The sequence below is a fragment of the Patella vulgata genome, chromosome 1 (assembly GCF_932274485.2).
Source record: "Patella vulgata chromosome 1, xgPatVulg1.2, whole genome shotgun sequence".
NCBI lineage: Eukaryota > Metazoa > Mollusca > Gastropoda > Patellidae > Patella > Patella vulgata.
Window position 1 is genome coordinate 14,947,855 of NC_065879.2, and position 25,920 is coordinate 14,973,774.

General features: G+C 37.7%; 4 long non-coding RNA genes across 4 annotated transcripts; all 4 read left to right on the plus strand.

Annotated features, from left to right (window-relative positions):
* Nucleotides 1-1,693: 1,693 nt before the first annotated feature.
* Nucleotides 1,694-4,335, plus strand: LOC130013989 (uncharacterized). Its single transcript, XR_008788965.1, has 3 exons — nt 1,694-1,819; nt 2,493-2,607; nt 4,257-4,335. It is a non-coding gene; the product is annotated as an uncharacterized LOC130013989 (long non-coding RNA).
* A 2,890-nt stretch (nt 4,336-7,225) lies between these two features.
* Nucleotides 7,226-11,087, plus strand: LOC126823279 (uncharacterized). The gene is made up of 4 exons (XR_007681112.2): nt 7,226-7,280; nt 8,030-8,089; nt 10,053-10,229; nt 10,961-11,087. It is a non-coding gene; the product is annotated as an uncharacterized LOC126823279 (long non-coding RNA).
* A 1,020-nt stretch (nt 11,088-12,107) lies between these two features.
* LOC126823235 (uncharacterized) lies at nt 12,108-16,051 on the plus strand. The gene is made up of 5 exons (XR_007681110.2): nt 12,108-12,217; nt 12,581-12,653; nt 13,414-13,605; nt 14,996-15,132; nt 15,721-16,051. It is a non-coding gene; the product is annotated as an uncharacterized LOC126823235 (long non-coding RNA).
* A 758-nt stretch (nt 16,052-16,809) lies between these two features.
* On the plus strand, nt 16,810-23,316 carry LOC126823327 (uncharacterized). The gene is made up of 4 exons (XR_007681129.2): nt 16,810-16,924; nt 18,479-18,636; nt 19,326-19,562; nt 20,526-23,316. It is a non-coding gene; the product is annotated as an uncharacterized LOC126823327 (long non-coding RNA).
* The last annotated feature ends 2,604 nt before the right edge of the window (nt 23,317-25,920 follow it).

Consider the following 25,920-nt stretch of genomic DNA (forward strand, 5'->3'; position numbering starts at 1 on the left):
CTCCAGTCTTAAAAAGAGACCCATTGTTGTCTGCACTGTAGGTGCTGAATTTTGATAAATTGTTAATTAATCATATTTTTCTGAATATTCTGAACGTATTTGAAGGACTGGTAGGCTTCCTTGTGGAGATTCAACTTCCAGAATAATTTAGTTTTCAAGGGATCAAAAATGACTCAAATGGCGCTCTTCTTACAAACGAGTCTCTGGTGCACCGTGCAATACTTCCTAATTTAGAATTCTGGGGAAAGTTAGAATGCTTAGAATCTTCATTACCGAATATCGACCCTTATGGTTCCCGATAATATTTATTATGCATTATTTTGTTCGATTACACTATTTTGCCTATACAGCTTTTTTAGGACTTCGAATTTTGTCTAATGGTTTGGATTGTTCGTATTTGGTTTTATCTTATTTTTTATCTAAACTTATCGTCAACAAAATCAAACAATTTCATTCATTTATTAAATAACTTCTAAATTAAATTTATATACAGAATTATGTGGATGGCGCAACGGGAACAAAATCCGCTGATGAAAATCAGATTATTTGTGGATTTCCTGGATTTAAAGTTGGTACGCCAAGAACGGATTTAGGATATTTGGGATTCGGTGGTCATTTTACAGGCGATACTGATAAATCCATGGGCAGGTAAGTTTTCAATATAAACATGTATTACCTAAACTTTGAGTAACAAAACAAGATTCGACATTTGGATAAGGATATACCTGGAGCAATGGTTACGAGCTTGGTACACTGAAGATGCTGATTAGTTGGACCCACGTTGACATCAGACTGGTTTTCCTTTACTGGAAATGAAATGAAATGAAATGAAATGGGGTTTAACGTCCTACTGTTCTGCTTCTATGCTGGGCTAATGAAGACGGGCATACGCCATACAGTGTGCTATGAGGGACATTTTGCCCGGGCAGCGGCACTATCGCCTACTCTTATATCGAATTCCAACTGCCAAGGGATCTTTTACGTGCATTCCAATATATACACGGGACCTCGGTTTTTCATATCATCCGAAGGACTAGACAGCCGTCCTTGTCAGGCCCTCCGTTCTGCATCCCTGACAAGGGGGAACCACGCCGGAAAATCTGGATGAACTTTCTCGGCCAATGCAGGGATCGAACACCCGACCTCCAGGCTAGCGAGCCAGCGTCTTACCCACTTAGCCACGTGATCCCCTTACTGGAAAGGAACAGCGTCTAGTCGTCTGTGTGGGACGGAATAAACGCATGTACGTAAACGAACACTTGACAGTTGGAATTCCATAAAGAGTAGCACGAAACGTATCTCCCCTGAAAAAATTCCCCTTCGTTCTGAATTTTTGATAAGATAAAACCATGGTGGAAAATCCAGAGGAAACTTCTCGTACCAACACTCCGGATCGCGATGTTACCCATTGAGCCACGGTTCCGCTGGAAACATAGACCCATGCTAACACAGCCCGAAACATGTTCCAGACCTAGATTATAATTTTTTAAACCAACTACACAGTGTTGTGAAGTTTGTTGCCGGGGATCCTCTATTTTTGATAATTTCTAGAAGTGTTAATATATACACTCTATTTTACTACAGATTTGACAACACAGCAACCATACCTGATGGCTTAGAAGGTTCAGGACCATTAGCAATATTTGACAATACAGGAAAGACAGCCGTGATAACACCACTTGATAGATTTATGGTGACATCCATGTGGCATGATAAAACTAATAACTATATCTATTGGGGATTAATGGGTGGATTGGATGGTATACAACGAGAGTTTGAATATCAGACATTTATAAATTATAACACGGGAATAAACGCGGTAAGTAGAAATGAAATGAAATGAAATGGGGTTTAACGTCCTACTGTTCTGCTACTTACTGGACTAATGAAGACGGGCATACGCCATACAGTGTGCTATGAGGGAAATTTTGCCCGGGCAGCGGCACTATCGCCTACTCTTATATCGAATTCCAACTGCCAAGGGATGTTTCAATGGCAGTATGTATACCTCGCCTTTAGAACATCTGATACAACATCTCGTACACCACTTCTCGTATATCTTGTCCATAGAACATCTGATACAACCTCTTGCATACCTCGCCTTTAGAACATCAATTACCGCATCTCGTATAACCTGTCCTTAGAGCAGCTGATATCACATCTCGCACAACTTGTCTTTAGAACACCTGATATCATCTCTGATACAACTCGCTTTAAAACAACTAACACCATCTCTCGTATACCTAAAACCACCTCTCGTGGAACATCTGATGAAACCTCTCGTATAAACACAGTCGTCAGTTGATATTAATTGAACATGGATAATTGGGACTTTGTTTATTATCGTAGCAACGAAAGTTTGAATATATTCCCTTTACATTATCTATTTTTACGTATTATAGAGAGAACTGTCAGCTCTTTATCGAAATCTTGCATAATGCTTTTAACGCTGCCTCTTTAAGGATACATATAAGAATGTTTATATATTCCAGGCAATGAGCGCGTGGGGAGTAATTGTTGGTGGTCAGTATTATAATAACACAAAGAGTTTTAGCACCGCCGATAAAGATATTACAACACAATATCTTGGTTATTGGACAGGTGACGGTATGTACAAACACTTTCAGATATATCTCTACTTTCAATTTAATCTAGATAATGTAAATGGAGTTTAACGTCCACTCGACACAAACTATGTCATTTCAGGACTAACATATGGTTCAATTTTATTTCAATAATTCTCTTGCGCGTAGGGGTCTTTAGCAGTGGGAAGAAACCGGGGGACCCGGAGAAAACCCACCAGGTTGGACAGGTGACCCTACTCCTTGTCACGTACAGCCGGGTAATCGAAACCACGTCAGTTGACTCAATGACAGACCTTATGATGCAGCGCGTACACGCTAACCATTCGACCCCCCCCCCCACCCCAAATAGAAAGACGGGTAGGACGTCGTGCCGCTGTCAGCGCAAAATTCCCACCTTAGCTCACCGCATAGATAATGCACGTCGTCTTTACCCCTGTTGTACAGAAAAGTGGGACGTTAAATTCCATTTCATTTGTATCGCTATTAGTAGGATCAGTTATTTACATCGGGAACAGAAACATACACCTGAACGTAAATCAAACAGGGACTTAAAGACATCAGGAACATCAATCAAACAGGGGCAAAAATATATAGGAACACAAACAATAACATTGACATGGTACATGACTATAACACGGCAACCATTCTGCAATGGCAGCGGCTGAGATATGGTGAATCTATATGCTCGTCGCCGCTAGTCTCCGCTCTCCTTTAAGTCTGTCTCTAACCAAGTCTCTTTAACTACAGTGTGTGATCATGAGTTAGTTGTGTTTTACGCCCGCTTCCACCGAGGTGTTATCGCAGACAACTACAGAAACCACAAGGTCTTATATATACCTTCGTATAGCTGACTGTGAGATTCTATTTAATAAACAGCATTGTCAGTATATGTGGGATTGATTAAGTATGTAATTAAATACGTGCAACGTGCATATATGTAGTGGACGTGTATATATGTAGTGGTCAGTATATATTATATCGTAGATTAATAACATATGGGGTTCAATTAGTTCATTGCATCTACATAAATGTTAATATTATATATGAGAGAATATAAGCTAACTTTGATGAAAGTTATGGAGCACTGTGTCAAACATTAATATTAGTCAAGCGGAAATGGTACTGAACTCTCAACCAGAATGTTCCAGCTATGAATCCCTGCCGAGTAGACTAGAACCCCCGGTTTTTACTTATCAGAGGTAAAACACACGAAACTAAAAAGTGAAGTGTTGCATATTCGTTCGGATGGGACGAAAAACCGAGATCCACCGAGATCGATTACCATATAGTAACTATAACTGGAATATGCTTGGAACTAACATATGGTACATTTGTAGTTCAACAATGTCTATGGAATTTCGAGACTAACATATTGTTCAATTTTATGTCAATAATTTGCTTATGTGTGGGGGTCTTTAGCTGTGGGAGGAAACCGGAAGACCCGGAGAAAACCCACGAGGTTGGAAAGACAACCCTACTTTTATCCCTCTAGTACAAGTGGGGAATCGAAAATACACCAGTTGATTTAATGAACCAACGCGCACCACCCTCAACTCCTCCCGTCGTTAAATGAACATGACGATTACCTAGAGTATGGAACCGTATGTTAGTCTCAAAATGACCGAAGTATAGTGTTAACGAGACATTAAACCCAATTTCTTCTCTTTAAAGGTTCATATTATGCAAATGGTCCAGAACAAGGTAAAACGTATGCCGACACAATAGTTGAAGTGCAACAACAAGCTCAGACGGTAACGAAAGTACCCTATACGTAAGTATATTGGCATTTCTATTCACGTAAACTATGTTGGATGATTATTTTAATTAGAAATACGAATATTGAATTAAATTTAGATAATCGATTTGAGTATCTTTAAGTGCGGATTAGGTCGTAAAAAATAGATATTGTCCGAAAAATGCAAATGATTGAAGGGAGGGGGGGATGACCGAATGGTTGGTACGTGCGCGCTGTATCATAAGGTCTGTCATTGAGTCAACTGGCGAGGTTTCGATTTCCCGGTTGTATGTGACAAGGAGTAGGATCGCCTGACCAACCTTGTTGGTTTCCTCCGGGTCCCCCGGTTTCATCCCACTGCTAAAGTCGTAAAGACCCCTAAAGACTCTGACAATGCACAACCGATAGACCTGTTTACCAGCACACGAATCTCTAAATGTTTGATCATAATTGGTTTTAAAAGGTAAATTATGAAACACTGGTTTTGCATTCCCGATATTTTGTATTGTCAATATAATTTATTATATTCCAGATATTTTGTGCTTTCAATATTTTGATCATATTCCAGATATTTTATGCTGTCAATTTCAGATATATTTGTTATATTCCAGATAATTTCCGTGTTGAATATTTCTATCATATTCCAGATATTTTATATTTTCAATATTGGTATCATATTCCAGATATTTTGTCTTTTCAAAATCATGTACCAGATATTTTGTGTTTTGACTATTTCTGTCTAATTCCAGATATTTTATGTTTATCATATTCCTGATATTATGTGTTTTCAATATTTTTATTACATTCCAGATACTTTATGTTTTTCAATATCTCTGTTATATTCCAAATATTTTATATCTCTGTTATATTCCAGATATTTTGTGTTTTAAATAAATCTGTTATATTCCAGATATTTTGTGTTTGAATAAATCTGTTATATTCCAGATATTTTCAACTTGATTCCTGGTGGTGTATCAAAAATGGTAGTAATATAAAAGATTGGAAAGCTGACTTGACAGCTCTACCACAAGGAATGGCGTAAGTGAAACTACAAAATCAAAGATTCGAAAGTTAAAGCGGTACCAGTACCCCAGTTATTTGAGTTATTTGTTTATATTACAAAGCGGAGTCACGATGGCTCAGTGAGTAGGGCGTTGGCTCGCTAACCTGGAGGTCCCTCGTTCGAAACTTTATTTGAATTGCCTGGCGTGGTTCCGCCTTGTTAGTGATGCAGGACAGAGTGCATGGCAAAAAACAAAGTAAAGTCATTCGGATGAGACGAAAAACTGAGGTTCCGTGTACACATTGGCGTGAAGATGAAAGGCCTTGACAGTTGGAATTTGATATAAGAGTAGGCCGTAGCGCCGATGTCCCCAAAAGTTTCCCCTCATAGCACACTTTATGGCGTATGCCGGTCTTCATTAGCCCAGTCAAGAGTAGAACAGTAGGACGTTAAACCCTATTTTATTTGTTTATATTACAGAGGATTAGAAACAGCGACAAAGTTAAAATTCATGATGTACAGTGGAGTCTGGTGAGTTCAATATTTTACTAAAATGAATAGACCTCTTTGGTGTGGATCCAAAGTATTATATTTTGTTGTTTAACTCTATAGATAAAATCTGTGTTAAGATCGTATAACAGATTGCGTTCCGTTATGGATCCACCAATAACCGTAAACAGCCTATTTTCATTAATCTTTACAACTCAAACCATGTCCAATACCTGCAATGTAAATCCGTGAGATAGTATGGCCATATTATCGTACATTATAATTTAGGGGAATATCCGTTACGAGACGACGTTGTGCTCTGTTATAAATTTTGGGGAATACCCGTCTCCTCTTGTTACGATATTATTCTCTGTTATAATTATTAGAAAACCCGCCTCCTCTCGTGAGAATACCCGTCTCCCCATGAGACGATTGTATTCTCTGATATCTTGTGATGATACTATCCTGTGTTATAATTTTGGGGAATACCCGCCTCCTCTTGTGATGATATTATTGTTTGTTATAATTTGGGGAATACCCATCTCCTCTTCTGACGATATTATTCTCTGTTATAATTAGGAGAATACTCATCTCTTCATAAGACGATTGTATTCTCTGATATCTTGTGATGATACTATCCTGCGTTATAATTTGGGGGAATACCCTCCTCCTCTTGCGGTGGTATTATTCTCTGTTATAATTTGACGGAATACCCGTCTCCTCGCTCGTGAGACGATATTATTCTCTGTAATAATATGGCGAATACCCGTAAACTCTTGCGACGATATTATCCTATGTTATAAACATGTAACAGTAAATCTCTTTGATCTTTGGGGTATATTCTATGACCAGAATAACTTGCGGTTTGAAAGTCGGGGCGGCTTTGGATATATATATATATATATATATACAGGGAAATTTTGGGTTATTCCTCTGAAAGTTTTTCTTTAATCCTGTAACGGGTTATTCTTCCAGGATAGTTTTTTTCCCATAAGAAAACATGATATAAGGTTTTTCTTACGAGAATTCTGGGATATTCTAATCTTGCGTACATGTAAACATAGACGGTTTATAAGCAAGATAAAGTCCTCGACTTCGGTTATGCTGGGGAAGAAAGACTTCAGAAAAAAAAACCTCGGCCTGGCGACCTCGGTTTTTCTTTATCTCGGGTTTTTTCTTCAGTCTTTCTTTCCCCAGCATAACCCCAGTCTCTTGCTTTATCCTACACTTATAATATGGGGAATATCCTTCACCTCATGCATCGATATTATCCAATATTATAATTTAGGGAAATGCCCGTTTCCTCTTGTGAAGATGTTATCTCTTTTATAATTGGGGAAATACCGGTCACCTCTTGTGACGTGATATTATTCTCTGTTATAGGTCTGCTGATAATGTTTATGCCACGCAGAATGGTGGAAAGTATGGTTTTATTATAGATGGTCCCATTGCTCTTCCTTTCGACCAGGTAGAATTTACAAACCTACAATTAAAACGAAAATAATGATCACATTGGGTTAAAATAGTTGTGGTGAAAGGTTTTTAACGTCTTACCGTTCAGCACCAACTCTACGGTCTTTTATTAAATCGAATTCTAACTGCCATTGTGCACGACAATGTGTACACGGGACCTCGCTTTTTCGTCTCTTGCCGTGCCCTCCGTGCGGCACTACTGACAAGGGGTAACCACGCCAGAAGATCTTGATGAACTTTCTCGGTCATCACCGGGATCGAATACGTGACATCCAGGTTAGCGAGCCAACGTCTTATTCACTGAGCCACCGCGGCTTAATGTTGTAAATGGTACCGGGTATGTTTATTCTTTCTAGAACACCTGATACCACTTCGCTATTGATATTTCTATAAATTGACTCTGTTTTGTCTTTTCGCTATTGAGGGGGTGGGGTGGCCGAATGGTTATCGCGTACTCGTGGCATCGTTAGGCCTGTCATTGAGTCAAGTGGAGTGTTTTCGATTCCCAGCTTGTACGCGACAAGGGGTAGGGTCGCCTGTCCAATCTCGTAGGTTTTCTACTAAAGACCCCTACGCTCAAGCGAATTAATGGAATAAAGTTTAACCATATGTTAGTCCCCCCCCCCTCTCTCTCTCTCTTTCGCTCTCTGATATTGAAGGTTTGTTCTTTATTATAGCATTTACAGTTTATTATGTCTAAGTTATAATACATTTATTAATGTAACATGTATACCCCTTTTCCAGACATTTTGGGATGATTTATTTAAAACTGCTGTTCAATGGGGATTAACAACTTATGATCAGGTATTTTACTCTATATATATATATATATGACGTCATTGATATTCTGTTATAGATGTTACGACATCTTTGATGGCCCCAGTCGTCTCAATCAGAGGAAATGGTGGTGCACTGTATGATCATTCGGCACACAGAGAACAATCTACTTTTAGAACAGATCTCTACCATGAATGTTCAAAAACATTATTCACACTGGTGTACTCTTATGTTTTTTTTACCACTGTCAAGGGGTCGTTAACGTGATATCAATGGTATACAATCAGACTTTGGTGTTTCAATCTATCGGTGACTAAAATATACACTATAAATTTAATAAATGAAATGAAATGAAATGGGGTTTAACGTCCTACTATTCTGCTCCTATGCTGGGCTAATGAAGACGGGCATACGCCATACAGTGTGCTATGAGGGAAATTTTGCCCCGGCAGCGGCACTATCGCCTACTCTTATATCGAATTCCAACTGCCAAGGGATCTTTTACGTACATTCCAATGTATATATGGGACGTCGGTTTTTCGTATCATCCGAAGGACTAGACAGCTGTCCTTGTCAGGCCCTCCGTCCTGCATCACTGACAAGGGGGGGCCATGCCGGAAAATCTGGATGAACTTTCTCTGCCAATGCAGGCTAGTGAGCCAGCGTCTTACCCACTTAGTCACGTGATCCCCCATATCGTAGTCAAATAACTTCTATAAATAAATCTATAAGACACTAGCAGATCAAAGACGTCATTTTATATACATAATGTTTATTAGTTCATTATAATTGCTAGTAATCAGGCAGAAGTCATTAACTAGGTGCATAAAACTGTGCAAGAGCATGTTGAAGAGCCTGCAACGTCACCAAATCGGTCAACTTCTCTGACGCATACTTGAGCGTAACGTTCACCTCGTCTGCGGTACACTCGGACCCTGCCATCGGCAAATCTCAAAGTGAATCGAGATTCGTCACTAAAGACAACCGAATTCCACTGTCTTTGAGTAAATCTTATGTGTCTTGTGGCCCACACAAGTCGGTTACGGCGATGAAGAGGTGTCAATATTGATCCATTATAGGGCCTCCGAGCTCGAAGACCAGCAGCCTGCAACCGATTTCGAACAGTTTGTGCAGTTACCCGTCCACCAAACATCTCTCTACTTGTGGAGGTTGCAGTGACAAATCTGTTTCTAAGATGACGTAATCGTATTGCTTGATCTTCCTGGAGTGACGTCACACGTGGCGCTCCCGCCCTTGGGCGGTCGGCAATAGTTCCAGTTTGAAGCACACACATTCTAAGATTAATTATTGTCTGGCGTGAACAATTAAAGGCTCTTGCAACAGTGACCACAGACTGACCAGCATAGAGCCTACCTATAGCACGTAGACGTTCTACATTTGAAAGGTGCGGCATTTTCTAACAAAGATGAAAATAACAATTTTAATTTGTTTTTCCAGTTCAAGTTACGTGTGCGTGTTCAGTTTAAGCAAACTTGCATCGATTGACCTCACGAGTTTGTGTTTGCACGTGTTTTTCAGGTTTTTCATCTTTATAGGCTCAAAAGTCACGTGATCCATGTGACTTTACAATTTTATGAAATTAAAGGCTTCTTACTACTTACTATCGTTAGAAACACTTTATAATTTATTTGACTTACCAGAAAAAAAAATTTGTTGAAATTCATCAGTGTCAAGTTTTTAATTTAATGGCAAAAATTGTCATTACTAAAAGACCCAGGTTCATAAGTAAACGGTATCAGTTTACCAGTGATATAAGAGGCGTTTCCTTGCCAAGGTCCCTGGAAAATATCGAGAATCTTTTTGCGATCAACATCGAGATCCAACCCAGGACATCATGTTTAGTGAACCAACGTCCTACTCACAGAGCCACCGTATCGCTGCACACACATTAAGAAGTAAATGACTGTATTTCCGAAATTATAAAATGATCATTAAGGGTTTAAGAGGGGTTTTTTTTGTATTTTTTTAGGATGGGATGGACGAAACATTTATGAATATGAATGTTACAAAACAGGATGTAACTGCAGGGTCAACCTGGTTACAACAGATGAATGATGCTGCTGTTAGAAATAATATCAATATTCTATATTCTGATGCTTATCCTAGGCATCTGTTTCAATCATTATTACTACCAGCTGTAACACAGGTAAACATATATTAATCATGGATTAACATCTACTACTTTCGGTTTTGGAGTAGGCTATTTTCAGTTTCGCGAAACTGCTTTAAGGAGGCGTCGGGGGGGGGGGGGGGGGCTCTACCCTGGTATGTTATAGAAGATCTGGAGTTATTTCGAATAAAACAAAGAATGGCCAATGGCAAATAATTAAATAATTCGCTGGTCCTTGTGGATACTCCATAATTAAATAATTCGTTGGTCCTTGGGGATACCCAAATGAAGATTCCGAAACTGAATTTTCTCCATCCATGTATAGGTGGCAATCGAGAATACGAGATAATTTCGTTCAACAAAGCATACGAAAATTGAATATCGACCAATCCCCTATGTTTTTAGCCAGACTATTATTCACACGGTATCGCTATGAGCGAATATAGGGTACATGAGGTAAGGGTTCGAATGGTTTGAATTTTATACCACGTTGTTGTTGTTAGTTAGTTGTATTTTACGTCCGCTTCCACCGAGGTGATATCGCAGACAAAAATTTGATTTTAAGGTGTGTTTTTTTTTTAAAAAACGCACCTATTAATATTTCAAAAACTCTGACCCACACAGTGGTTACAAGGTTTGAATGACCCCGGCGATAATAACATGATAGGGCACTACCTTGTAACAAGCACGTTTGCAAAAAAGGAATTGCATGATTTATAAAGAGCATATTAACTCGGTGATGTACTCTGTCATTTTGTATAACTCAGACGAGAGCAAGTCCAGATTACGGTAAAAATAAAGATCAATGGAAAATTGGCATTTCTTCGATTTTTGCTGATGCATTAAATTTGGTCCCCAATAAAGATTCATTTAGAACGAGTCACAACGGATCAGGTAAGCGTTTAACCCTTTAAAGTTCTTAGTTTCTGTACATTTCTAGGTCTAAACACTGCGACCATGTGACAGTTGATGCTTATACATCCGACACCTGGCGTCTTGGCGTAATCAAGTTATGAGAGTCAGCACTACATGCACTGTTATCGTCTCTTGTCTTATTTCTTCATGACTGACGAAAACCAAAAACGAAATTAATACAAAAATCTACAAAGGTCCAATTCAAAGTATATAACAATTCTATATGGTATATTATCAGGATACCTCGCTACAGTAGAGTACCTAGTCACCCGAATTCCATGTAGTAACGACGAGACACCGCAGATCTGACGTACTTAATCAGCGTAAGCTCAAGCCACTTCTGAGGTCCCTTACTGATAGCTGAACATGGTCATTGTTAAAATTGTATAAGACCATCTTGTTTCGGAAGTTTGTTCCATAACACCGGGACAAGGCGTCATTATTGAACCGCGATCAAATACAGCACTTCTAACTACGTGTCTTAGTAGTGTACATGAATAGAGAGTAGCGGGTGATGGAATAGTCCAGTCTGGTTCCCCTTGTCTGTAGCATGTGATTCCCTCTTGTCAGTGGTGATGGAATAGTCCAGTCTGGTTCCCCTTGTCTGTAGCATGTGATTCCCTCTTGTCAGTGGTGATGGAATAGTCCAGTCTGGTTCCCCTTGTCTGTAGCATGTGATTCCCTCTTGTCAGTGGTGCGGGACAGAGGACCTGACAAGGACAGCTCTCTAGTCGGTCGGGTGGGACGAAAAACCGAGGTACCGTGTATACATTGACGTTCACGTAAAAGATCCCTTGGCAGTTTCAATTATGTCCGGGAAAAATGTCCCTCATAGCGCACTTTATGGCGTATCCGCGTCTTCATTATCCCACTCGGAGCCGAACAGTAGGACGTTAAACCCCATTTCATTTTGTCAGTGTCAATATTGAGGTATGTTAGTAGATCTCTCTATATTTGTGTATCTCATTATTACGGTCAACATGCCATTATTTCATTGAAGATCTTGGTGAACCGTATCCAGAATTAGAGATGGTTGTAGCTCTCTTGTCTAAAGGCCCAGTGGGTATCGGTGATAGAGTAAACTTTGCTAACAGTTCAATAATCAAAAAGTAAGTTTTTAATCACCTCCGTGTATACTGTATACTATTGGCAGACCTTAAAAGTCATATCGTAGTAAGCTGGAAATCGAAAGACGGGGAACCCATTGCGTCAAAGCATAATTTCCTTCATGGTACACTATGCCCGTCTTCATTATCCCGGTCGGTGCAGAAAAGTAAGACGTTAAGTCCCCAGTTCATTTCATTTTATTATTGATGGTCATTGGTATAAATTATTTTTGTATCCAATGCAGGGCGCTGTTCTTAATTTTAATCAATTTTTATACAAGTCGGATTTTAATTAAAAAGTTATACTAAACAATTATATTCAACTGTCGTCGGTGTTATGTATTATGTATCTATAATGTCATGCAGGTGCTGTTCTTCTGATGGTAAATTATTACAACCAATGCGTCCAGCTAAAGCCATAGATTTACAGATTATAGAGGTAAATATTGGTCAATAGTAATTAGGTCACAATATTTACGGTAGATACGGAACATTAAATAAATAGCTGGCATTATAATTGTTAAAAACTAGATAATGTAAAGGGAATATGCTGAAAATTTCAGTCACACTGCCCCAATAGTAATTATACCACCATCTACGGTAGATATTAAAGAGGCATTATGGGACATTAGATAAAAAGCTGACAGTTCTCACTATAATAGTTAAAAAATAGATACTTTAAAGGGAATATGCTGAAAATTTAAGTCACACTGATCCACTCTGAACCGAGATATAAGCGACTGAATTTAAGGCCTAGCCTCGCTCATCATTACTAAAGTCGCTACGATAAAAAGCATAGTCTCGATTATCCATTTTTGCATTTAATCACCAATAAGCGTAGGGCAGCATATCCAGTGAAATCCATTGAATATTCAACATATAGGATGGCATCGGGAGTTGATTAAGGTCTTTCCGTGTTAATAAATGTCTAATTAATAGTTTATATAACATTTCAGGCCTAAAGAAAGACAAGCAATAGGCAGATTTAGCGCGTGTATAATGTATGTTTAATTAAACGTTCAGGCCACGCTCACAGCTGAATATTGGGTAATGTGAAAATTACCGAGACACAGTAATACGATGAACCTATTCGATATGTAATTTGAAATCTTATCCAACCGATAGTCTAAAACTTTCAAATTGTCCAGTAAATTGATAAACATGCGATACGTTCAAATTTACATTATTGTTTATTCCAGTCGGCTTTTAAAGATGGCAGCGGGCCTGATGGTGAAGTATGGTCTACATACACAAATATACCCTCTGTAGGGATGTCTGTTTCCGGCAATGCTACGTATGGTGTTATTTTTGCTGCTGGGTTAACAAAGCCCTTCGACATCACACCAGAAAATACCCACTTAAATTTTGATGTGTCAAAAATTCACAATGATGTACGGGAGATATATTATTTTTCTTTTATATCAAACCCCATAAGTTTCTGATAATTCCGAGTGCTAATCGCGTTAGTGTCATTCAAATGTGTATGTTCGTTTCGCCACGACGCGGCCAAGGGTTGCACTGGCTCAGTCGCCGAGGGAGTCCGGTTTCATCCCAGTGTAGACCGAGAGAGTTCATCGTCCCCTTAATCATTGGTACATGATGGACGGCCTAGCTAGGAAAAATGTCTAGGCTTTACACAATAGGGCGTACAATCTAGTTTCTCCCGAGTACTGGTTGGCGTTTAGTAAATGAAATTAAATAGGGTTTAACGTCTCACTGTTCTGCTCCGACTGGGCTAATGAAGACGGGCATACTGTGAGGGAAATTTTACCCTAACAACTCTTATATCTAATTCCAACAGCCAAGGGATCTTTTACGTGCACGCCAATGTGTACACGGAACCTCGGTTTTTCGTCCCATCCTAACGACTATACGTTGTGCCTTGCCAGGCCCCCGGTCCGGCAAGGCCACTGACAAGGAGGAAAAACGCCGGAATATCCCGATGATGAACTTTCTCGGCCAATGAAGGGATCTAACACGGGACCCCCAGGTTGCGAGCCAACGTCTCACCCACTGAGCCACCGTGGCACCCACTGAGCCACCGTGGCAGATGGAAGACGATAAAAAGTAGGTGAAAACGCCGCTGTCCGGGCAAAATTTGTTCTCACTTCACACTGCCTGTCGGAGTTAGCCGAGTTGGTTCAGAAAAGCAAGACGTGAAACCTCAATTCATTTGCCATGAAACTCAGTTAATACAGAACCTATTTATGTTATCCCTGGACGCATGTGAAGGCATAGATCACAAACATTTATAATTATAATCACCAGTCTTGATAACTACCAGGCACACGTGTCAGTCCAGGCTGCAAGATCTATAATTCCTCTTAAGAAGAATCTGATTTTAGTAGTCTGTGGTAAAATTTTCGATTCGCGAAAGTTTTAAAAACCACATGACTGTCATACTGGAATTGTTTCTATAGTTTTTGGTATAAACGATGATATGTAATAGGTGCACCTGTAAGTCCAAACGGAATTGTATTTCGATTTTCGTGCTTTGCATCAATTGCTGAAGAAAATGAAACTAGTATGTCATATTAGAATTGTTTGTTTACTAATGAATTCAACTTATTACCTTACTCTGCTCTTTTTAATCCTTGAATATCTATGACTAAGAAAAAAAAAACATGACAGGGTGTCTGGACGTTTCTGGCGACATTCGACTATCTCTATTAAGTTAAAGAGGAGTGAATCCTCGTAGAAACACCACCAAATCTTAACATACAAGCTACCAATATTCCAGATATTTAAATTGTGTCATGTTTTATTTTGTACTTTTTGCAGTTTCCAAAGAGTAAAATATACAGATGGAATGAACCGGGCGTGTTCTATGACTTTTCTAAAGACATCAAGTTCACTTTACAGAATTGTACTTTAGACAATTTTTGTTTGTATTATACGGCTCCTATTATTGAATTTGAGTAAGTTTCGTTAGAGATCTGTCGGGGATTGGACATCCTCGCTATCCCTAGTAGTGCCATTCCGTTCCACTACACACTGGAGATACTAAGGATGGGGATTGGGTGATCGCGTAATAAATGATCCTTGGAACTGTCTAATACCAGAAAAACTTTAAATATCATATACCTAGAACAGTACGTATGACTTGCTGTTCAGGAGACGGGGTCCGGTGGCTCAATGCGTATTACTCTGGCGTGATAACCAAAGGGTCATAGGGTTCGATCACGAGAAAGTTACCGGCATCTAGTCGTTTGGATGGAACGAAAGATCTAGGTTCAGTGCACAGGTTGGCTTGGTAACCAGGGTCCGACCACGAGAAAATTACCGGCGTCTAGTCGTTTGGATAGGACGAAAAACCGAGGTTCTGTGCACAGGTTGGCGTGAACGTAAAAGACCGTTGACATATGGAATCCGAAATAAGAGTGCGCCGTAGCGCCGTTGGCTGGGCAAAAGCCCCCCACCCCCACCCCATAGCACATTAACCAGATAGGTGCAATAAACTAGGACGTTAAACCTCATTTAAAAAAAATAAATTAACTTTGTTTCAGTGGTCAAGAAGTTGTGATACTGGGTGAATTGGACAAATGGATCCATATGCCATACCAAAGAGTTACACAAATTTCAGTTACTGATACAATAGATATGGAAATCAACGGTGCTGCCAACGAAGAAGTGGAAATCTGGATTGCTGTGAATGGCAATATAGGTGCCATAGCAACTAGAACCGACGACAATGGATTGGCGCGTTTTAAATATGAGCGCAAACATACGAATGGAGCAGATTACCTTCAATTCTCACTCAAGACGTTGCTTGCATGTGTTGTTTGTATATTATTGTCACCGTATTTAAGAGCATAAATGAAATGAGCTGTATCATTATTGAATACGTATTTTGTAAATAAATGTTTTATTAAACAAGGGACTTTTTTTTGAATACCCCACCGCCGCCCTAAAAATAGTTTAAGGAACATAACAATTACGAAACTGAAGGTTAAAGTCGCTGTTCCTAAACCTGCATTTGTTGGGTAATATCTAATTTTTGGCAACTTAATCCATGCTAAAATGTATTCAAATTAATTATTTAAAATTTAATGTACGTACTTGACCTGTGGCGCTATAAACAGCAACTGTATTTAGGCATTTATATCAGGCATAATTTTTCACACAATGCATTGATATTCTCTACACGCGTGACAGGCGTCCATATTCGTTCATTGGCCTACCCACGTGGAGCCACGGTGACGTTGGCTCACTAACCTGAAGGTCCAGTGTTCGATTCCGGTGTGAGCGTAGAAGGTTCATTTTTATTTTCCGGCATGGTCCCCCCATGTCCGTGGTGCAGAACAGGTGGCCTGGTAGGGGAAAATGTATAGTCCTTCGGATGGCACGAAAAACCGAGATTCTGTGCACGCAAAAGAACCCTTGTCAGATGGAATTCAATATAAGAGTATAAAATTAAAAATAGCTAAGCAACATAAGAGGTTAATGTGTGATATTGGGTCTATTTGTATTTATACAAAATACTTGAGGACAATCCAAAGGTTATTGATGTCGTTTATTCAGATGGCGTGCGTGCTGTACGCTCAAAGGGTTAACCAAACCAAGAGGGCGCTGTTCAACAATTTCCGGTGAAAAGTGTGTCAACAGGAATTGGAAAGTAAATAAATAAAAACAGACGAAGAAAACGGAAAATTTGGGAAGCATTATTTACTCCTTCACAGAGAAAAAAGGGTTCATTTGTTATTTAGCAAGGTACTCTATACATTAGACTCAAAGACTTTTAATCTTAAAACCGATGTCTTTCAGTTTTTTTATACTCAGTGGAACGGCAGAGGCTGTCACTAGTTTTGGGGACGTAAAGTTGTTTTCTCTGTGCAGTTGTTTCGTTCTTTCATTCCTGGAATTTTACGTCCACTTCCACCAAGTGTGATATCGTAAACAAAGGGAGAGTCAAGTTGTTTTCTGTGCAGTTAATTAGAGTATGTTGTTATCAACAGACTAACATGTCATTGTCAAATAATAGAGACATTTAATTTTAACTAGCCAGAAAATATATTTGGTCGCCATGGCGAGTGTTTTAGTCGCCATGTGGAGCCTTGGGTTTGGGGTGGATTTGGATCAAGGCTCACACTGGCTTGGATTAAACCTTAGGAGTGTAGGACTAACTAATGACTGGCGATTGGCGATTATCAATCAACTAATTATTAATTTGAGACAATTGTTAAGTATTAGGCTACTCATTGACACGGTCCGGATTATCAGCGAGTTGATTAATTTATAGTATACCGCCATGTGATTGACACTCAAAGTCGAAATGTGATGGTCAATCTAGGATATGATGAGAATTTTAAGGTATTTTTTTCGCCAGTTCTCAAAAAGAATTGCCAGTACCCCAATATTTTATGGCCAAAATCAAATCTTAATCGCCACTTTCATATTTTTGTCGAAAATTGCGACAACATGAGCCTTGATTTGGATGTATTTTGGTAAATTGTGCTACCGGTGAACATCTGAGCTACAATATTTCTTGTTTATATTGGCATATTGTTTGTAGTCCATTCTCGTTATTCATTCAGCTGATCACCTCAAATTTAAAGATTCATTCTCACAAAAGTATTTATAGGGTAGTTATTTCCAATAAAAGTATGGCAGATTTGGTATAAATGATTCGTTGTACTTCCTGGCAAAATACTCACTGATGATATTTCCTAAGTCAGGGGTCATACAAGCGGCTTTTGACCCTGTGACATCAGACATTGATTTGTGAATCAGCATTGACGTTTCTAGGGATTTACCCACAGTTCCATGCAGAGCACACCAAGAACTTGCCGTAACAGACTGTTTCATTGGCTAATTCCTCACATCAACTAGAACGCCTGTTATACAACAACTTTTCCAGATCCTTGTGTTGTGAAGACAAGTAAAACGAAATTTTGAACTATAAAAAACAAAATGAAATAGGATTTGTGTTTTAACCCGTTAAGTGCGTAGGTCGTTATATAACGTCCTGGACAACTGCCACTCACTGTGTGTAGGGCATAATATAAGGCCTTGGAGGTATTTTCCCCAACCTATTCTTAGAACATAGCACATAGTTCTTCGTCACTTCGTCAAATTAATTACACAATAGGGGGTAGTTAACGTTTTAAAAAACGTCACACTTAACGGGTTAATCAGATTGACCACACAATTTATATCAATACAATTTTCAGCTCTACCAGAAATAACTAGTATCGGTGATTATAATACAAATTTTTGTGGATACCAGCAAGCTATAGTGATTATTTTATAATTTTTTACTTCTAGTTGACTGAAATAAACGGTAACGGTTTATGGAAGTACACACAATATAACGTAGAACGTGTTCCTGTATAGGCCTATATATAATTTATGATATTGCTGAGACTATTATTAGAAATAAAGCTAAATGGAATCAGAAGACAGTACTTTATTTCCAAATTGGGGTAAGATAAAACAATTAATCTGTGAATAGGATTTGATTAAAGAGAGATCTACATGTATGAACCAATTACTGACTGCTATTGACATCTTTGTTGATAGATTAAACCATGGATTGTCTCCCACGTCTATTGACTCCTATACTCAAGCAATTTAACTGCACTCTTACGCTCAAGCAATTTAATTACATTCAAGCAATTTAGCTGCACTCTTACACTCAAGCATTTTAAGTACACTCAAAAGTCATTTAATTACACTCAAGCAATTTAATCAAGCAATTTAATTACACTCCTACACTCAAACAATTTAATTAAAAAAAAATTGAACCATGTATTATCTCTGAAACTGACCTAGGTAAATGGTTTGTCATTGAGTCAAGTGGCATGGTTTCGATTCCCGGCTTGTATGTGACAAGGAGTAATGACACCTGTCCAACCTCCTAGGTTGTTTTGTCTTGGTCCTCCCGGTTTCCTGACTACTGCTTTTTTTAAGACAATTACCTATGACTATGAGTGAATTATTGAAATAAAATTGAACCACATGTCAGTCTTGAAATGACCTAGTTTGTGTCGACTGGATGTTAAATCCCATATCACTCTCTCTCTCTCTCTCTCTCTCTCTCGCTCTCTCTCTCTCTCTCTCTCTTGTTATTTAGTTCTGGCTGGATGTTTCAGAATTCCATTATGTTTTTCAGATGATGAAATGAGTGATTCCGATCAGATAACACTAACCACCTCCATCATCAGTGTAGTTGTATTCTCTATAATAGTAAGTCTAGGTATCCTTTGTTGTTGCTGCTGCTGTAGAAAAAGACGTAACTATGGCGGCACTGTTTATCGTGAGGCGCCACAGAATACTACGACTATAACAACTTATCCGCAGCAGAGTGTCCAATACCCAACGCAGGCACCGTATCTTGGTGCTCAACCAGGTGAATTTTCTTTGCTTTCTATATAATGTCCCCAAAACTCAATGTTTGGATTTGACAGACGCAAACATGCAAAACGCATGCATGGAAGTTAGAAGTCTGTTAATAAACATACATGTACATTATGCAAGAGCTAAATCTGTCTATTGCAGGTCTTTCTTTAGACCTGAAATGTTATCTAAATTACTAATTAGACATTAATTAACTTATCCAGACCATAATCAACTCTTGATGTCATCGCTAGCCTGCGATATTGACTGGATTAGGATCCGATTTGCTGCTCAGCTTTCATTCATGATTAAATCATGAAATGGATAATCAAGACTATGTTGTTAATTGTACCGACTATAGTATTGATGAACGAGGGTAGGCCGAAATTTCAATCGCTTAATTTTCGGTTCAGAGTGGATCAATTTGTCTGAAATTTTCAGCAAATATCCTTTACATTATCTAATTTTTAACTATTATAGTAAGAACTGTCAGCTCTTTATCTAATCCCCCATAATGTATCTTTAAAGGGAATGGAAGCTTATAGACCCTACATGTATATCCTGAAACTGACAACAACATCTAATGCGCCTCCCCCCCCCCCCAAAAAAAAAAAAAAAAAAAAAATCTGTGAAGCAAAATTTTGTAATAGCATCCCTGCTGTAGACTGCAGGTTTCTGAGCCATGTCTTGATTTCGGTATTATGTTTGTACGACCTGTTGTTCTTGTTGGAGGTTAAACCCATTTCGTTTTTTCTCCGGGTCCTCTGGTTTCCTCCCACAGCTAAAAAGACCCCTACGCGCAAGCGAATTAGTGAAATAAAATTGAACCATATGTTAGTCCCAAAATGACCTAGTTTGTGTGACGTTAACCCCATTTCTCTCTCTCTCTCTTTTTCTCCCGGTTCGTTTGATTTCATGGCCCTGGATAAAGACAAATGAAAGGAATATACTATAAATATGTTTACTTTTATTTCAGTGCCACCCGGACAATATATGCCACCCGGACAATATATGCCACCCCAACAACAGCCATACTATCCACCACAAGGTCAACCATCTTATCAACAAGGTTATCTACCACCTCAATATCCTACAGCCCCACCCCAACAATATCCTCCCTATCCACAGGCTGGTTATCAACAACAAACATTTCAAAAAGTAATGTCGGAACCACCTCCACCATACAGTGATGCTCCACTCATGCAGAAAGCCTCAGCACCACCTCCTGAATAAATATGATAAGTTGTTAATATTTAAAGTAAGACATGCATGATTTGCATTTTTGGGAAAATATCAAATTTTGCGTGGTTTAATCCATGGGAATTTGTACTCAGATTGATTACCTAATATTTAATTAACCCTTTATTAACCGTCAGACGTTCCATATGGAATATTTCAGGAGGCCATTTTGCAGGTCATGACATATAAGTAAAAGTGACAAAAAATGTTAAATATGTTATACCATTCAATAGAGGAATTCAAGATCTTTTCAAAAATATATATTTGTATGATTTATTCTTAAATTTAAAGAGTTACAGGATATATTCTTAACTATATGCTTTTTTCTAGTCGAAACACCAAAACAATCCAACGGTTAAAGGGTTCAGAAAACAAATTCGTCATAACTTTGTAAATACTGAACAGAATCAAGCCACAATTGGGCTGATATAACTATTAGATCTCCAACTTTCACAATATTGTTGTTTGCAAGGGATTCCTATAGCTCACTAAAATAACGCATAGAGTTTTTAAGTATCGTAAATTGAAATTATGTACATACATGTCTTATAGATTAATCATTCTCATCTCCATTGGTTTCATATTATATCCTACACCATTATTTGAGAAATCTGTATTTAAATTGTGTGTGCTTGTAGTAACTTACAATTATTAATTCATGATTATCCAGGTTTTCAGAATTGCTAATGTTGGTCTTACACAGTGGCGAATATTGTGGCAAAAAGGATTTATAAGAAATTTGCAAGAATTTAATAAGAAATTTGCAAGGCTTTGTACGAAATTTGCAAGGATACAGAAGAAATTCGCAAATATTGATAAACATTTTTTCAGCATTTCTCTAGGCCTATATTATAATTTTTGGTGAATTTGCCGTGAATTTAAAATGATCACATTGACAACGATATTCTTCACTGTGTGAGAGTAGCAGAAGATAATGTGGGCAAGATAATCAGGTCTTTATCTCAATATCATAAACCAAATCAAAATCTATGTTCATAAGGAAAACAATTCACCGGTAAATTCACAGTAGATTAAACCGATGCACATTGCTCAATGGATACTATATAACCAGAAACGAAATGTAGAATCCCAAGTACTTTTTATTAGATCACAAATGTTTATGTTTCAGTGATTTCATTTTTGGTATATATTTTGAAGTTTTTAATAAACTATAACATATACGTATGGCAAACCAGCTACTTATTTATTTAGTTAATTAGTTTGTTTTTGTAGATTGTCATTCCCTCGAGTCCATGTCCTTTGATCTTGTTGTTGTCATGTATGAGGGGGGTGGATGGCCAAATGGTCAGCACTGTATCATAGGGTCTGTCATTGAGTCAACTGGCATGGTTTTGATTCCCTAGTGGTACGTGACAAGGAGTAGGGTCGCCTGTCCAACCTTGTGGGTTTTCTCCATGTTAGTCCCGAAATGACCTAGTTTGTGTCAAGTGGACTTAAAGCCATTTCCCTCTCTCTCTCTCCCTTGTCATGTATGGTTTCATGAATTGTTGTTAGGCAGTAGCTGTCTTTCCATAAGTATGTGTTATAGTTTATTATTTTATCCAGTTACTAAATGCCTCTAAAAGATTCTATTTATAGTATTTTAAGGTAAAAAATTATAAATTCTAATTTTAGGGGATGTAAATTGACTGGTCATTTTCACTACTAGTCAAATGAAGATTAGTAAATTTGACATTCAATATTTGAGAGGTCCCTCCAAAAACATAACTTTTCAAATTTCACAAAGAAAATGTAAACATATATAGAGTTAGTCTCCACACAAATCAATCAACATTATTCAACATTTTATTTTTCTGTCGATAGTCCTATTTTTAGGATTAAAATTGTTTTATGTACTTGGTTAAAGACTTAAAGTTACATTATAAGAGAGTATATATTCATATATATGTGCCAAATAGAACTAAATAATCCCACCAGCTGTTATTTCATTAAATAAATGAAATGAAATGAAATGGGGTTTAACGTCCCACTGTTCTGCTCCTAAACTGGGCTAATGAAGACGGGCATACGCCATACAGTGTGCTATGAGAGAAATTTTGCCCGGGCAGCGGCACTATGGCCTACTCTTATATCGAATTCCAACTCCCACCAGCTGTTATTTCATTAAATAAATGAAATGAAATGAAATGGGGTTTAACGTCCTACTGTTCTGCTCCTAAACTGGGCTAATGAAGATGGGCATACGCCATACAGTGTGCTATGAGAGAAATTTTGCCCGGGCAGCGGCACTATGGCCTACTCTTATATCGAATTCCAACTGCCAAGGGATCTTTTACGTGCACGCCAATGTGTACACAGGACCTCATTTTTTCGTACAATCCGAATGACTAGACAGCAGTCCTTGTCAGGCCCTTCATTAAATAAAGGTTATGATTCAGACTCAATTTTGTCTGTTAAAAATAACCATTGATTATTCACTACAACTTGGGAATCATTTAGTTGTATTTTTTTAACAGGAGTTTTTGTATTTAATGTTTAGTTTCAACTTTCAAGCCATTGTTGGAAAACTGTTCAAATCCATTGCGAATCATAGCAAACTATTGGTTTTCTACTGTTGTGTAGCTTAAAGGGTCTATCTATATTAGATAATGGGTTTTGGCTTTATAACTATTTACTTTCTCAAAAGGTATTGAGTAATTAACAGAGAATTTAATTACTCAACACTGCTGCAGAAATTAAACAGTTATAAACCCAACACTCGTTATCTAGATGGACCATGTTAAACTGCGTAACAGTAGGAGAACCCAATAGTTTTCTGTGATTCTCAACAGATTTGAACAGTTTTCCAACAATGATTTGGAACTAAACATTAAATACAGAAACTCTTGCTAAAACAACACAGTTAAATAATACCCAAGTTGTAGTGATTGTTTTGTGTATTATGTTTTGTCTGTATTAAGAATTTTATAAGGGTGACTCATAGCAGCAGGGTGCCTAACCTTAACAATGTGTTACAGCAAATTGAGTCATTGTCTAGGATAATAGGCTAAAAATATAAAAAATAAATAATAGCTTGCTTTATTTGACAAATCTAAACTTTTACCTTTTGTGTTATATCATTAAAAATATATTTTTAGCCTATTTCGTCATATAAAAGACTTGCAACTTTTGACTCATTTTACTGTCGCGGGTCACATATACCGTAGTCTGGAGTCCAATTCATTAATCATGTAATATATAAAAATAGATTATTAGATCTTTAAATCATGATTTTAGAGTACTGACCCAATTTTTCGGGCATTACTGTTTTGTATTTATAAGACTCTATCTGATTTTTTTTATAATATAATTAGAAACTTCCATTTCTTTCAATATTTGTAACACAAATAAAATCAGAGTGTAATTTTCATTAAAATTGGCCCTATTCAAAGGAGATTTCTTCAGTGATATTGAAATTGAATAGAATTTTACAGAATATAATTACTTTTTATTACTTATATCTTACTAAAAACCCTCGGGATATATATTTGACCACCCATCTTATTTGCAGGGAGCAAATGTTGACATTAAATAACTGACATTTAATCTATCATTTTCTATCTGCGGTGTGGTTCAACCCACCCACCTAGTTCCAAGAGTTGTTCGATTGGATGCATGTATTGAAATTTTACAACAGTCCCTAAGTAATTGGATTGGGTGATGCTAATTGTAGGCCGGTTGGGGAGGTACAGGAATTTCCGATGGCCGCTTTATATAAATGGCTGCTATATATAAATGTGTATTTTGGAGAATACTAACCCTAACCCTTGTATGAGTGGTAAAAGGTAAATCGGATCCATGTTTAGCCTTCTAAAAAGGGTTAGGGTTGGTATTCCCCCAAAATACACATTTATGGGAATGGATTCGCCAATCATCGGAAATTCCTGAACCTCCCTACAATTAGCATCACCCAATTGGACTGAACATATACATACATGACATAATTCTATTTAGTGCAAATACTGTTTATTACATACTGAGCAACGTTTTGTTTGACTAGGGTTTGCTTGTCTTTATCAAGTAATCATAGAAATAACAGATACACGACACAATTCTATTCAAAATGATTATTGCTTATTACTGAGTGACGTAACGACTAGAATTTTCTTAATCTCTTTCTTGCATCTAAAATATGACGCTTTATTAAGTAAATATGATCCACTATTCCACAGATTTGAAATATTTCAAATGCATGAAAGTTGGTTAGTTCCAACAAATCAGGTCAAAATCTTGACTTCAGTCTATATGATCATGTACATATTGACAGTAGTCCTTCACGTTTAAGGGGAGCTTTTGCTCCTGTTCCTTTCGACGAATTAGCCAAATCGGGCTCCTAAATATTGAGATTAATAAACTACTTTCAGGTTTTGTTTACTTTTAAACTGCATATATCCAAGGTATCAGGAGCTTTTGATGGCTCCCGCACAATTTTATAAACAGTGTAATTTATATAAGATATAGCTTGTTATAAAATGGGTGAATAATAGTGGGATTTATTATATAAAAGTTATAAGGCCAAAAACCTGTTTAATTTTCAATTCTTCTGGGTGTTGATAAATAATCACTTGAATCACATGAAAGATGTTTTGTTTAATGGAACTGAAACTTTTGATCAGTGTAACCAAATACTTTCAGTTTTTAAAATAGTCTTTTTGCTAAAGATGTTAGAAGCAAAATTTTAACAGGTACTCCCTAAGAACAGAAAATTAATTTGGTGGGGCCTAATTATATGGGACACTAACAGTGACAAACTAGCTATTGTACATGTATATAATCTAAGATAATGAACTTGGTGTGGCTTAATTATATGGGACACTATAGCAGTGACTGATTGACTAGCTGTAGTTTATAATCGAAGGGGTAAATATCAATTATAATGATGGAAAACTAGAAATTATAAGCAAAATTTTAAAAGGTACTCCCTAAGAACAGAAAATTAATTTGGTGGGGCCTAATTATATGGGACACTAACAGTGACAAACTAGCTATTGTACATGTATATAATCTAAGATAATGAACTTGGTGTGGCCTAATTATATGGGACACTATAGCAGTGACTGATTGACTAGCTCTAGTTTATAATCTAAGGGGTAAATATCAATTATAATGATGGAAAACTAGAAATTATAATA